This window comes from Pongo pygmaeus, chromosome 2 (genome assembly GCF_028885625.2).
Source record: "Pongo pygmaeus isolate AG05252 chromosome 2, NHGRI_mPonPyg2-v2.0_pri, whole genome shotgun sequence".
Taxonomy (NCBI): domain Eukaryota; kingdom Metazoa; phylum Chordata; class Mammalia; order Primates; family Hominidae; genus Pongo; species Pongo pygmaeus.
In genome coordinates, this window is record NC_085930.1 from 181,296,550 (window position 1) to 181,310,998 (window position 14,449).

Genomic DNA, 14,449 nt, shown 5'->3' on the forward strand with positions numbered 1-14,449 from the left:
TTTAGCCTTTTGTGTGTAAATGTTATTGCATATAAGCAGTTCTAGAATAATTTCATAAAGTTTTAGAGTTTAGGGAGGCAGAGTGGCTTCTGAGTTAAAACTTTTGATCTTTCACTCATTTTTAGTCACCTGGGGGTAGTCTGTGTGTCTGTATAATGAATAATGGAGCATTTCATAACTTAGTCCCACTTGTAGATACTTTTACATGGGCCTCACTGTTTTTTTTTTTTTTTTTTTTTTTTGAGATGGAGTCTCGCTCTGTCGCCCAGGCTGGAGTGCAGTGGCATGATCTTGGCTCACTGCAACCTCTGCCTCCCAGGTTTACGCCATTCTCCTGCCTCAGCCTCCTGAGTAGCTGGGACTACAGGCGCCCGCCACCACACCCGGCTAATTTTTTTGTATTTTTAGTAGAGACGGGGTTTCATTGTGTTAGCCAGGATGGTCTCGAGCTCCTGACCTCGTGATCCACCCGCCTCGGCCTCCCAAGGTGCTGGGATTACAGGCGTGAGCCACTGTGCCCGGCCCGGCCTCACTGTTTTAAGAGCTAAGCTAGATTGCTCAAGTGTTTTCCCCCTCCTACTTTGACATAAAAGTTTTGTCTGTGTCAGACATTCGTATTTTCAGTCACACCCCAGAGTGCATCACTGATGTTTGAGGTTCTTCACCAGCAAGCCCACGTCAGCACTCAGTCATTTCTGTCCAAAAGGTGCTTTGAACCCTTGGAAGATGTGGAATGCCATGTTGACCTCGATGCCACCAGGGGCATACTTGAGCCCACCAGAGGAGCAAGTGAAGGGGTTGCCTAAGCAGGGCTCTGGAATGTCCTGCAGCCTTCTGCAGAATGATCTTTGCTGAGTGAGGCCTGCCTGTAGGAGCTAACTGATATGTTTGGTAGTGGAGGCATTGCACAGTGTAGTCAGTAACAAGATACTAAGATAAATGCAGGGGTTAAATGCTTCCTAGAGTGATGTTTTTTAAGCTGGCTAGTTTTGTTTATTGCAGGAATTAGGTAACTTTGTTGGAGAGCAACCTTGAAGAGCAGTGGAGATGAGTCAGACTTCCTGGCTACTTAGCCAGTATTAAGTAATTAAAAACCACTCCATGGATGGGGCCACGCAGGCAGAAAAACCTTCTTACAGGGCCTGACTTTATGATACCCACACTTTTCAAAGAGTGGGCTGCATTGAGTTGGTCTCATTGGGAAGCATGTCACCTACGAGTGAGTGATAAAAGCTGCACAGGTGCCTAGCAGGTTGCTCTGTTCCACTCACTTCCACTGGATGAGTTACTTTATTCCCCATTCCAAAAGCTGACTGTTCCTATTCCCGTTTAAATGGCACTTTATAAAAATTCTCATGTGTCTTTACATTTTATGCTTGCCACAAAGAAGGAAATTCATTGCTTGATTAAACTTAAGATAGGATTTTTTAAACTAAGGGAACCTAAAAGCCACTCTTGACTCCAACATATCAATTTAAGCCACTGCAGCTGCGGTTTCTGTCCCGTCCCCTGCTGTTTTACACAGAACTGGCTTCATACTGAGGTTTGCCATTTACCTGTCTTCTAGTGGAACTCCTAACATTCCAATCTATTTTTTTTGTTTGTTTAAATTTCGTTATCTATGTTATTTAAAAGGTATATTAAAAATGTAAGCAAAGTTCTTTTCTTCCTCCCCTCTAGCTTTTATTGAAAATATAAATGTAAGCCCAGAGGGGAAAATTATTTCCTAATTCTGTAAAGATTCCTGCAACATTTTCCTTCCAAGGAACTGGCAGTACCTCCTCTGTTACTCTTAGTTGAATATAGAATATTTGGGATTGTGGACAGATCATATGTTTGTTTCTCTCCTTCCCCCGTGTTCCCCTTTGCCCAAGTCAACAAGCCATGGTTGCCAGGAGGCTCTTCTTGGGCCAAAGCAGATACCAGGACTTCACCTTGCTGTGACAGTGGTTGGGGACCAGGAAGATGAGCAAGAATGAATTTGTAAGCAACTGAGTTTGCAAGCAATGTATTGAACGCAAATGAATTATTTCGTACATCCCTGTAGTTGTCCCCAGTCTCCATTCCAGTAGGATCCCTGGAACTGATTGGGAGAGAAGAAAAAGAGATACCTGATTGGTACCCCTCCTACCTGTTCCAGTAGCCAGGTGGGTTTGGCAGAGAATATGAAAGAGGCAAGCTACAAGTGGATTGAGACTGTGGGGAATATTATAAAGAAATAAGGTTGTATATTGTTTCGACTCCTTTTGCGTGGTTGTCTTCTCCAAGCTGCCTAGATAAGTCAGCAGAAGGGCTCAGATGAAACATGTTTTGTAAATGTAACTTTCAGGTAATGAAACAGTACCTTCCCATTATTGAGCTCTTTTTTTTTTTTAAATAGCTAGTTCTGAGTTGAAACCAAGACAATAGATATTCATTATGCAAACCTTTGAGCCACCTTTATGGTATTACTGTCTTAGTATTGCTCTAATGTTAAATGTCTTCTCTGTTTACTGTAAGATAAAACCTTTGCGTTCAGTCGTCAGGAAATAAAGGGACTCCTTGGAGAACTTTGTCAGGGGCTGCATGAAGATACGTGGCTGAGACCTATATACAAAGGCCTTCTGTGCAGAGTCTACGTGGCCCTACAAAAGTGGTAAGCTGAGCTGAGAGGGGAAGCCTGCAGAAATGGAAAGTGGAGGTTCCTGTGTCCATTATTTCAAACTGGAGTTGCTCCTTTGTTTAGAAAACAAAGCAACATGCCAGACAAGTACATAAACATTTCATGTAATTATATTAAGATAGGCTTGGAAAGTGCTGATGGAGACTTTAAAAACACCTGGTTCAAAAGCATGTATTTATCTTCTCTGAAATTAACTGGTGTTTTATGTCATTTACAGTCTAGTGTGCACACTTCTTATTTAGCAGAAAATCCCACTTCATTTTCGTTTTTTCCTTGTTGTAGATGTGGCACATATTACTACTGGAAACTTCGATGCCCAGTATTTTTTTTTCTATTCTTTTTATTAAAGAATGAGGTATCTTTTTAAAACTCTCTTTGCACACTGGCATGAACAGGGAACACAGTATTGGTGGAGATGGGGTTGGGGGAGGTTTAGAGGGAGGAATTGCATTCTTTTGGCATTCCTGAGAGGAAAACAGCTGTATTAACTTTTTTTTTTTTTGGAAAGTGCAGAGGCATCTCCCCTGACTCTCAGAATTCCAGTTCTTTACAGCTGAGCACAAACAGCATGGCATATTATTTATGCCTGGAGTCAGCATGCATGAATGTTGCTGTTCTGATTATTAGCCAAGAGAAAACAGCTGTATACATTACTAATGAAAGGACTTGGAAATGAAAAAAAAAAATCCAATAGTGGGGTTTTCCCCTATAAACACCAGATATGTACAGGGCTTTACCCCATGTCTGCCCTGTACTTTAGCACCACTGTCCTGGGACGTAAATGGAAGGCAGCGTGAGAGGTGGAAGTGTGGTGAAAGTAGATATGTTTGTAGCAAAATAGGTATGCTGTGGTTGACTAGAGACATTTTAAGGTTTATTATTTTAAGAGAGCAGTTGTGCCTAGCCATCATTCCATTCCTCCTTCTTCGCCTCTCATAAAAAGAAAATATTGTGTGCTCTGCTATCAGCATTCAGACACCCAAACACCGAAATCATTTAGCAGCTCTTACTGCTGTCAGTAAGCAGATGATGGCGTAAGGGGTTTAGAATTTGATATGTGTTTTCTAAAGCATCTCTCAAAATAGGCATTGTCTATTTCTTGTTTGTTGCCCATGGGAAATTTTTTGTCAAGTGTACCTGTACCTAACCCATGACTAAAACTTACCTAGATCTCAATTTCTACATTTAAAAAGAAGAAAAAGGGACCAAGTAAGGAACAGCTAAGTAAAGAATATCTAAGATTAAAAGTAGGAATAGCTACAATTACCTAGATTTCAATTTCTGGGTTATTTTTAGTGTGACAAAGTAAAGAGTGTCCAAAATTACAAATCTGAGGGCTAATTCAAAGATCTTTTTTTGTTGTCGTTGTTCCTGGGGGAATATGTTTCCTGGGGGAAGGAGCATATCTGACTGGTCCCAGGGAAGAAATGAAGTAGAACTGGTATTGAAGAGATATCTTTCTATGGGAATCCAGCAAAAATACTGGGTTCCAAGAACTTGCCTGGGGAATTCCCAGATTCTTTAAAAATGTTACATGTGAAATAGCTTCATATAAATATATAGGTCTGGACATACTGGTTGATGTTTCAGTGCCTATTTTTATATGCATTTATATCGCTCAGGTCATCTGTTTTCCACTTGTTCTATTAAGTCATGGTTTTGCGAATGGTCACAATTTAAATATAAGGGACCAATTTCATCCATGTCCCTACAAAGGACATGAACTCATCATTCTCAGTAAACTATCGCAAGGACAAAAAACCAAACACCACATGTTCTCACTCATAGATGGGAATTGAACAATGAGAACACATGGACACAGGAAGGGGAACATCACACTCTGGGGACTGTTGTTGGGTGGGGGGAGGGGGGAGGGATAGCATTAGGAGATATACCTAATGCTAAATGACGAGTTAATGGGTGCAGCACACCAGCATGGCACATGTATACATATGTAACAAACCTGCACATTGTGCACATGTACCCTAAAACTTAAAGTATAATAATAATAAAGAAAAAAATAAAAGTACCCAGAAGACATTTCAAAAAAAAAAAAAAAAAATGAAGCAAAAAAAAAAAAATAAAATAAATAAATAAATAAATAAATATAAGGGACCTATTTCTCTTCTTTCTTTCATATTCTTCAACATTTCCTCAATGAAAGAAGAATAAGGAAAGTTTAGGAGTGAGTTGCTTAGGGTGTATTCTACTCTGAGGATTTCAGTTTTACTATAGCTGTATTTAATCTTATATTAATTGGGCACTTATATTAATTTAGTGCCTGTATAATGTTGGCACTGAAATGGTTCTTTAGTGTGTTGTGAGAAAATTTCATTGAAGTCATTTATAGAAAACTATTTTTCTCAAGGGAATTTCCCTTTCCCCTTTTCAGAAGTCAGAGGAAAAAAAAACTGGAATTAGAGTATAGAGTTAGAGATAAAGCGAAACGATGGCAGAATATGCTGAGACATTTGCTCAGGGGTTAAAAGACAGGGCGTTTATAGAATTCCCTTTTCTGCTTGTCATAAGGTTATCTGTTCCTTCTTTTGGACATATCTCTAGAGGTGTTCCCAAGCTTTGTATCACAGATTCTTTTATCGTGGGGGTCCTAAACTTTAACCATTTAAAAATAAAAACCAAGGGTTACCAAACACCTTAATAGAGACTTCTCTATGAAGTTACAAGAAGTAAACAACCATATGGAAGAATTTGATGTGTTCTTTGAAGTCACTGCTTGTAAGAGAAGACTTAACGTGTAATTTTTGAGTTACTGTATGACTCATGTTGGAAATGTTTAAAGCCTTCTGTAGGCCTGGTGTGGTGGCTCACGCCTGTAATCCCAGCACTTTGGGAGGCCGAGGCGGGAGGATCACTTGCACTTGGGAGTTTGAGACCAGCCTGGGCAACATAATGAGACTTTGTCTCTACAAAAAAATTAATTAATTAATTAATTAAAAATAAAAAAAATAAGCCAGGCATAGTGGTGGATACCTGTAGTCCCAGCTACTCAGGAGGCTGAGGTGGGAGGATCTCTTGAGCCTGGGATGTCAAGGCTGTTGGAGTTGTGATTGTGGCACTGGAGTTGTGTGTTGCCTGGGCAACAGAGCAAGACCCTGTCTGGGGGAGGGGGTGAGGCGCGGGGTGGGAAGCCTCCCGATGTCCTAGGAATAGAAGGCTTTTGCTGTTGCAGGAGTACTGAAATGGAATAGTAGGAGCTGCCAGTGAAACTCATTCAGTGTTGATATAGCATGTTTCAGGAATGTGTTATTTACGGGGAAAACTCTCGAGTTCATCAGCGAACTGAGAATCCATTCATGGGTGCAGAAAAAGATGCCCATTGCGGGAAATGTGTGTACTCTGTGGCACCTCCTCAGGCAGGAGGAATGTGGTGGGGGCTGTGAAGACTGTGCCACTTTCACACCTCTGCATGCAGAATGACTCTCATTCTCTTTTACCAAAGAGCGAATTCATTATTGAACCTGTTAGGATCCAAGGCATTCAAGCATATTTGGGGAATACTACTCTTGTTCTCTAGAGAGACAGGTCTAAATGATTAAGTTTCCAAATACTGAGCTTATTCCAGAAATAATTTGGTTTCTGCATGCTTTGTTTTCTACAGCATGGTGAGACTGCCACTTAGTTAGACTGGGTCTTGTGAATTGAAGCCTGTTTACAAGAAGTCTGACATACACACTATTATTTTTAGCCTGAACAACATGAAAACCATCTATTTAAAACTCCCAAATCTGAATGACAGTCTCATCTTGCTTAAAATTCCTTCTAGTACTTTTTAAGCCAACAGAAAGGAACATATAAACAATTTGTTAATTGCAACAGCTGGTCCCTGAGTATCTTTATGTTAATGTTTGGAATCTTTGGATTTGAAAGACTTTTAGAAAGAGCATCTGGATTAATGTAGTGCTTTTCAGACTTCAGTCTTGAGAAGTGGAATCGACCTCATCAAGACAAGCAAACAGGGGGCCTTATACAGATTGGGAGGGCAACAGCAAAGGCATGGTGAAATTTCTTTAAAAATCTTAGTAGAGAATGAAGACAAATGGTCTCGGTTTGGTTGTGGGTGAATAGCCTCTTATTTAATTTAGTATGATGTTTATCTAGCTGCTGTGGTAAATGAGGTGAAATCTTTTGTGTATACAGTTAATTCCCAATTATTCATACATGCTTTAGCCAAATTGCTGATTCTCTATGGACTTTGGAGACCTTCCCCCCACCACCCCCCCATGCAGTTTGCTGTCCATCCGGTCCCATGTCCTAGTTTCCTCTCTGGCCATGCTTTCTCACAGGAGTTCCCAGTTGCTCTCCTCATTTCCATCTTTGCTCCCTGACCAGGCCCCTGCTGCTTTTGCTTTCTCGCTGCTTTTGCTTTCTCGCTGCTTTTGCTTTCTCTGCTGCATTCTCTGGATTTGTCTGACAGTCCAGGGTTCTTGTCTCCTTGCCGTTGTCTCTCAGTCATCTCAGAGTGGTAATAGAGAAGCTAGTTGATGGCCAGGGAAAAGCTATAGAGAGCTAATGTCTGCTGCTCCTTGCTTCTCTTCCTGTCACCTTTGGGCCTTTGTTGAATGAACAAGTGGAGAGTAAGTAGAGAAAGGGGTTTCCTGAAACATTTCCAGTCTGTTCTTTTAAGTGCTTTTTTCCCTCAGGATTTTATAGTCCTATACATTGTAGGTAGGCGGGTGGGTGCGTAGTAGGGGAGGTATTACAGCAAAATGCTTACATATTCTTTTCATCCCTTGTGTTCTTTTTTGTTCTCAACTGGGACCTATTCTCCTCCCCATTGCTGAAAGGCAAGTTATTAGAAAGGGGCCGTTTAGAGTATGTGTATCTGAAGAACCTCAAATAGTTCTTCATTTAGCAAATATTTAATTTCTTGAGTTCTTTTTATGTTTTGAAACTCTTAGAGATACAAAAATGAATTTGATGTAGATTCTGCCCTTAAAGGGGTTTAAGTAAAATCTAGAAGCAGAATTTACACAGACAACCACACAGAAAACCCTAAATCTAAAGCCGATGTGTAAACACATGATTACCATAGTAAGTGAGAAACTTGTACCACATTGGAGAAGTGAGAAGGGTCTCCCCAGAAGACATTGTTTTTCCTGGGGAGGGGGTCAGAGTAGTACAGATGTGAAAAATCTGCCCTAATATTTTTTGTTTGCACTATGTGGATGGAAATGAAAACTTACCCGTAACAAATAGTTTTATCTATAGAATGTTTTATAAACCTATTTTTGTTCCTTTTCTATTATGTGTCTACACAGAATATAAATTTACCCCATCAGGTGAAAGCTCAGCACAGGTATGCAAGCCCCACTTGGCTAAAATATTGGTTAGAGTAATAAAATCCTGTGTTCCATTCCCAAACCAGTTCCAAGCCAGGTAATGGGTTGAAAAGGCCTTTGATTAGTTGGATTTCCTATAAACCAACTCTAAAGCACACATGCATTGAATTCATAGACGAGCCCTTCATTCCCTCACCAGAGCCTGGTGTTGCTTAATCTTTTAGTAGTTCCACTAAAGCTTTTGGTTTCTAAGCCCAAATGAGATTACAACCAGCAAATTTTAAAGAAGTGGAACAAAGAGAGACTCGTATAGTAATAACAAGTCTGAAAAACTGCAAGAGGACACAAGAATTCTGAGCGAGTCTGGTAGTTTCTAGTGAGATTTCCATTTAAAGTTTTGATACTTAACCTTCCATGGACTATCTCAGATCATTCTTTGGATTCATAAAGGATTTTTGTTAGTTTCCTTGCCATAGCCAAGTAAAAATAATCTCTGAATTGAGTTAGGAAATTTAGTTCCTGCTACAACTGCAGATTTCACATGCAGGAAGAGGAAGGGGTGGGCAATTATAGAGGATTAGGGAACAGCCCTTTAGAGTTCTTCTGGGATGACAATGGTCGAATGAGATAATGTGAGAGTGCTTTGCAGTTGGAAAGTGCTATAGGAACCCTGAATGCATCTGAAACTGTAGCTTAGTGTTTAAATGATGTCTGTTATTACTTTTTTGAATAGTCTGGAGTGCTTGTTAAAGAAAAAAATTATTCTATGATATTTGTTGAATGAAGCACAGTGAGGAAGACTTTACTCAGGGCCATTGTAATAGCTATAGGGACCACTGCAATAGGGTCTTGCAGTGGGGGAGAGAGAATAGGCTCAATTCTGAATACATCATCATGGGCAAGTGGGAATTTATAGCCAGGGAGCAGTGTGGGGATCAGTGGATGGAAAATTACTAAGACAAAACCTAAGGGGTAAGGGGGCTTCTGACTCAATTGCCCTAATAAGATTCTTGGTGAAGACAGGCCAGGGTGTTGAGACATTACCTGGGGAGATGGTGGAGGATGAGGAACTTGATCAGATACTGGAGAGGATCAGAAATTGAGGATGGAGGGTTCTGAAACTGACTTAGCAGGATTCTTTGCTAAAACCAGATTCTACAAGGAAATACACATATGGGCCTAGCGGAAGATACAGAACCCTAACTGAAGTTTGGCTGACCAAAGAATCTTTGTTACTGTTAAGTATTCGGATTCCTGAGCCTAATGCCAGGTCTGCTGAATCAGGATCTCTGAAGACAAAGATGTCACAATCTGCATTTTAACAGACTCCTTGGGCATTTCTTTTACACATTACGTTAGAGCTACTTAGATAGAAGTTGCAACTTTTTTGGAGTCTGAGTTTGTAGTTGTAAAACTTTGCTTTTTGATAGAAGGTGAGTATGAATGTGGTAGCTCAATCAGAGTGGGCCACATTGTAACTAAGTGAAGGGATTCTCAAACATCTATTCTGTCTTGGAAATAGAGATGGAAAGATTCATGTCTTGAAAGCTTATACTGTGTTATATTTAATTTCCTTATATGATAAAATTTACCAAATAGCTCTGAGGAAGGAATCATTTTCACCACCATCTTTTTTTTTTTTTTTTTTGCACAGGGGCAGATTGAAGCTTAGAAAGGAACTTTTTCTTTCCTTTTTTAAAATTTTACTGTAAGTTCCAGGATACATGTGCAGAACATGCAGGTTTATTACATAGGTAAATGTGTCCTATGGTGGTTTGCTGCACCTTTACCCATCGCCTAGGTATTAAGCCCTGCATGCATTAGTTATTTGTCCTGATGCTCTCCCTCCCCTCACCCCTGCCCCTGACAGGCCCCAGTGTGTGTTGTTCCCCTCCCTGTGTCCTTGTGTTCCCATTGTTCAACTCCCACTTATGAGTGAGAACATGCAGTGTTCGGTTTTCTGTTCCTCTGTTAGTTTGCTGAGGATGATGCTTCCAGCTTCATCCATGTCCCTGCAGAGGACATGATCTAATTTCTTTTTGTGGCTGCATAGTATTCCATGGTGTCTATGTACCACATTTAGAAAAGAACTTTCTTAGGACCATACAACTGGTTGTGGAAGGAGCAGAAATTGAACACTGGCCTGTCTGGGTCTGAAGCCCAAGCTCTCAGCCTCCATCCACTCTGAATTGCCTAGTGCTGATGGTCACAGTCATCAGGGAATAGAGGTTAAGGGAGGTGAGGCAGGCAGAGGCTAAAGTGTCACTCCAGCTGTGGGCTAAAGGATGCTGATCTGTGGACATTAGCCCAAACCCCAGCAAACCCATTAGGCATGATACACTACTATGTAAATTTAAGGCCTAGGAGACATTTGTAGGAAGCTGGTTGCTGTCACCGAGAGCCATGTATTGACTTTGTCAAGCAAGAGTGAGAAGAGAAGATCACGTTTTACTTAACATTGCCTGTAAACTTTTCACAAGACTTTTCAAATCAATACTTACGCTTTTTCTTTCCGTATTGTAAGACACTCAGACTGGTAAGTGAAGGGACTTTAAAGCTTGGCAGTGGTTTAGGGCTGTAGCTATGGGAGTAGCAGGAAAAGATGGGAGGAGGGAAAAGCAAAAGAGCTGGACACATGTGGACACTCAGCCGGGGCATCCCTGGGACCCCACATTCTTGAGATTTTATTATGTCTTGGGACCAAATATATGTGGAGGCAGTGATGGTAAAGGTGATAAAAGTGCAAGTTATAATAGAATTTCATAGATAGGGAAAATTGAAAGAAGGATAATATAGTTTATGGGTAAAAACCCTGTGCCACATTCTGAGAGCTTCAGGGTCTTTTTCTTCCACACTACCCCCTTCAGCGCCTCCACATACCCAGGGGGTAAGCTCTAGTGTTTTTGATTTTCCTATTTCTGCCTTGTGATTAAATATGAATACCATATTGACTAGAAAATTGGTTTGTCTTTAAATTATGGTTTTGAAAATGTTTACTCTGTTTTGCTATTGCATAGAGGTTAGTAGGCCATAGGGCCCCTTTATCTTATTTATTTATTTATTCGTTTATTTAGGGACCGAGTCTTGCTTTATTGCCCAGGCTGGAGTGCAGTGGTGCAATCTCAGCCCACCGCAAAGTCCGCCTCCCGGGTTCAAGCGATTCTCCTGCCTCAGCCTCCCGAATAGCTGGGATTACAGGCACGTGCCACCATACCCGGCTAATGTTTGTATTTTTAGTAGACACGGGGTTTTCACCATGTTGGCCAGGCTGGTCTTGAACTCCTGACCTCAGGTGATCTGCCCGCCTCGGCCTCCCAAAGTGCTGAGATTACAGGTTTGAGCCACCGTGCCTGGCCGGGCCTCTTTATAACTATTTTGCTCAAGGTAAATATAGAATGTAGAAATTAAGGTGAATAAAACATTCATATTAAAAGCAAAACATTAATTTTGTATGTTCAGGGTATATGGTATGAGCTGGGACACCTGGGCTTTGAGCCACACCTTCACTGTCTACGACACACACAAACTTCTTCCCTCCCCTGCTGTATCCCCTCCCCCACCACCTCTGCCCTCCACCCTCAACTGTAAAAGTTGGAACTGGGCATGGTGGCTCACGGCTGTAATTCCAATACTTCGATAAGCCAAGGTTGAAGGGCCACTCGAGCCCAGGAGTTTGATGTTAGCCTGGGCAACATGGCAAGACTCTGTCTCTACAAAAAATACAAAAAGTTAGCTGGGAGTGGTGGCGACTGCCTGTAGACCCAGCTACTTGGGATGCTGAGGTAGGAGGATCATTTGAGCCCAGATGACATCACTGCACTCCAACCCAGGCAACAGAGTGAGGCCCTGTCTCAAAAAAAAAAAAAAGAAAGAGTTTAGACAGGTAATTTTACTGGGCCTTAGTTTCGTTTCTTCATCTGTCTGATGAGGGGTGTGGCTGAATGACCCCTTTGGGGTTTTTACATTTCACAGTTGTCAACCATAGTTTTCTGTGACCCTGACCAGCCTCACTCTGACCTAATGACTCATACAAACATTTCTCTTCTTCTCTTCATGTTTGCGTATTTCGATTGCACATGTACCTTGGACTTAGTGGGGTCACTGGCAAAGCAAGTGTATTTTCTGAAATACACCAGAGAAGTGGGTGTGCACAGTGTTTTCCCTTGGGTCCAGCCATGCTTCTGCTGTCCTTCCAGCTGGAATCTGTCAGATGTGGACTGTGGATCTCCTGAGTGCTTAGTAAAAATGCAGAATCCTGGGCCTCTTGCAGACCTGTTGAGGGGGGGAATCTCTGGAAGTAAGGCTCTGGGCTCTGCATTTTAATAAGCCCCTAAGTGATCCCCGGGCTCACTACTGTTTGAAAACATGAATGATTCTCCTCTAAGTATGCACTGTGGTCTTTAGATAGAACCCATGGTTCCCTCAAGGCAGGGGTCATGCTGTGTGTGTGTTTATAAATTAAACATCTCAGGATAAATTGTGATCATCTAGTTTAAGTTTATTCACTCATGAAACAAATACTTGCATCCTTCTTTTATACAAAGTCCTGTGTTAGTTGTGGGAATGCAGAGAAGAGAATATATCTAAGGAGGCAGAGCAGACAGATTTTGGCAACTGATTGGATATGAGGGATGTGGGAGAGGTCAAAGATAGCTAGCGGGTTTGATCCTGAGTGTGGGACTCTAGTTGTACCACTACAGAAATGGGCAGACAGTCATTGGAACAGTTTTGAGAGGAAAGATGCCCATATAGGAAAGAGCCCATAGAATGGTTATAAAATATGCCTGGATTTGTGGAACCAGTTCTAAAGCTGGCATTACTTTCAGATTCTTAGTATCTTAGAGTTGGGTGTGATCTTGTAGATCCTGTTTCAGTCTCCTCAGAAGCGGGGAAAATTGGTATCATTTGGAGGCTATTGTTTAGGTTGGAGCAAAAAAATATAATGGGGGAAGACATTATATATAAAGGTGATATTTACTTCTTAGACTTGAGAGAAGCTGGCTTTCTTAATAATCTCTTAACTGATTTTGAACCTCTATCAGAATAAGCCCTGGAAATAATATTGGAAATGGTATAGGCATTCTAAGTAGATATATTCATTTGACATTTTAAAAAGTATGACAGCCTGGTGTGGTGGCTCATGCCTGTAATCCCTGCACTTTGGGAGGCCGAGGCAGGTGGATGGATCTCTTGAGCCCAGCAGTTCCAGACCAGCCTGGACAACATGATGAAACCCTGTCTCTACCAAAAATACAAAAATTGGCTGGGTGTGGTGGCATGTGGTCCCAGCTACTCAGGAGGCTGAGGTGGGAGGATCACTGGAACCTGGGAAGTCAAGGCTGCAGTGAGCTATGATCACACCACTGTACTCCAGAGCTGAGCTGGGTGCCAGAGTGAGACTCTGTCTCCAAAAAAAAAAAAAAAGCCTTTAGAATTTACTGTCTTGTGGTCAAGTAGAATGTTGGCCCGTCTTCTTCAAAGACAGCCTTTCTCTCCTGATTTCCCTTAAACAAAGGAGGAGGGAAGTATTAAGATTTTCAGTGGGAGGCCGGGCACGGTGGCTCATGCCTGTAATCCCGGCACTTTGGGAGGCCGAGGCGGGCATATCACGAGATCACAAGATCGAGACCTGCCTGACCAATGTGGTGAAACCCCATCTCTACTAAAAAAACACAAATTAGCTAGGTGTGGTGGCACATACCTGTAGTGCCAGCTACTTGGGAGGCTGAGGCTGGAGAATTGCTTGAACCCAGGAAGCGGAGGTTGCAGTGAGCGAGATCACGCCACTGCACTCCAGCCTGGTGACAGAGCAAGACTCCATCGCAAAAAAAAAAAAAAAAGATTTTCAGTGGGAGCACCGACTGCTGCTCACTCACTGAGTGGATTTCATTATGTAGTCTCAGTGTTTCCCAGACTGCTTGACAAATGAAGGATGTATGTTATTGCTTTTTCCTTACTTTGGCCTGAGAATGATGCAAAGCAGGCCTGTTGCATTACCAAGCATCTTGGGATGTTGCACTTAGTAATAGGCTTTTAGTATGTGTTACCTTGTCAACAGCAGTGACTGCTATGCCCAGGACATCTGCATTGAGTTGTTTTTGCACTTGTGGGGGTGACTTCCTATTGTCCTACCAGAATCAGCAAGGTAAGTTGGGAGAAATCCTTTGTCAGCAGGATGCGAAGCAGCAAGTGAAGGCTGGGCTCAGTGGAGGAGAACAATTCTAGGAGCTGGCGTGGCCACAGGAAGGATAGAGAACACGGAGGTCAGGAAGAAACGTGAGTCAGGCTGGTGGCCGTCCGGGGTCTTCTCACATCAGCAGCTGGAGAGCCAGGGCTGAAGAGTCATAAGTGGCCAGTCTTGTGAATGTGGTGTGCCAGACACCAACAGAACTTCCTGAAGCTGGGAGTTTTCCTGATGTGTAAGAACTGATGATCAGGACCTTACAGGTCATGTGTCTATTTTGGGTGTCCGCTCTGACAGGGCAGT

The 14,449-nt window shown here is 42.0% G+C and overlaps 1 protein-coding gene across 11 annotated transcripts in view; it reads left to right on the forward strand.

Moving 5' to 3' along the window:
• The window catches only part of FNDC3B (fibronectin type III domain containing 3B), a 361,515-nt gene that overhangs the window by 129,609 nt on the left and 217,457 nt on the right, over positions 1-14,449 (forward strand). Inside the window, exon 1 of one of the 11 annotated variants that reach the window (XM_054482965.2) lies at positions 2,547-2,635. The exons of the other annotated variants lie outside the window; for them this stretch is intronic. The gene's annotated coding sequence lies outside the window, so the exon portion shown is untranslated. Of the gene's footprint in view, positions 1-2,546; positions 2,636-14,449 lie in introns of those variants that run through there. 11 annotated transcript variants of the gene reach the window in all.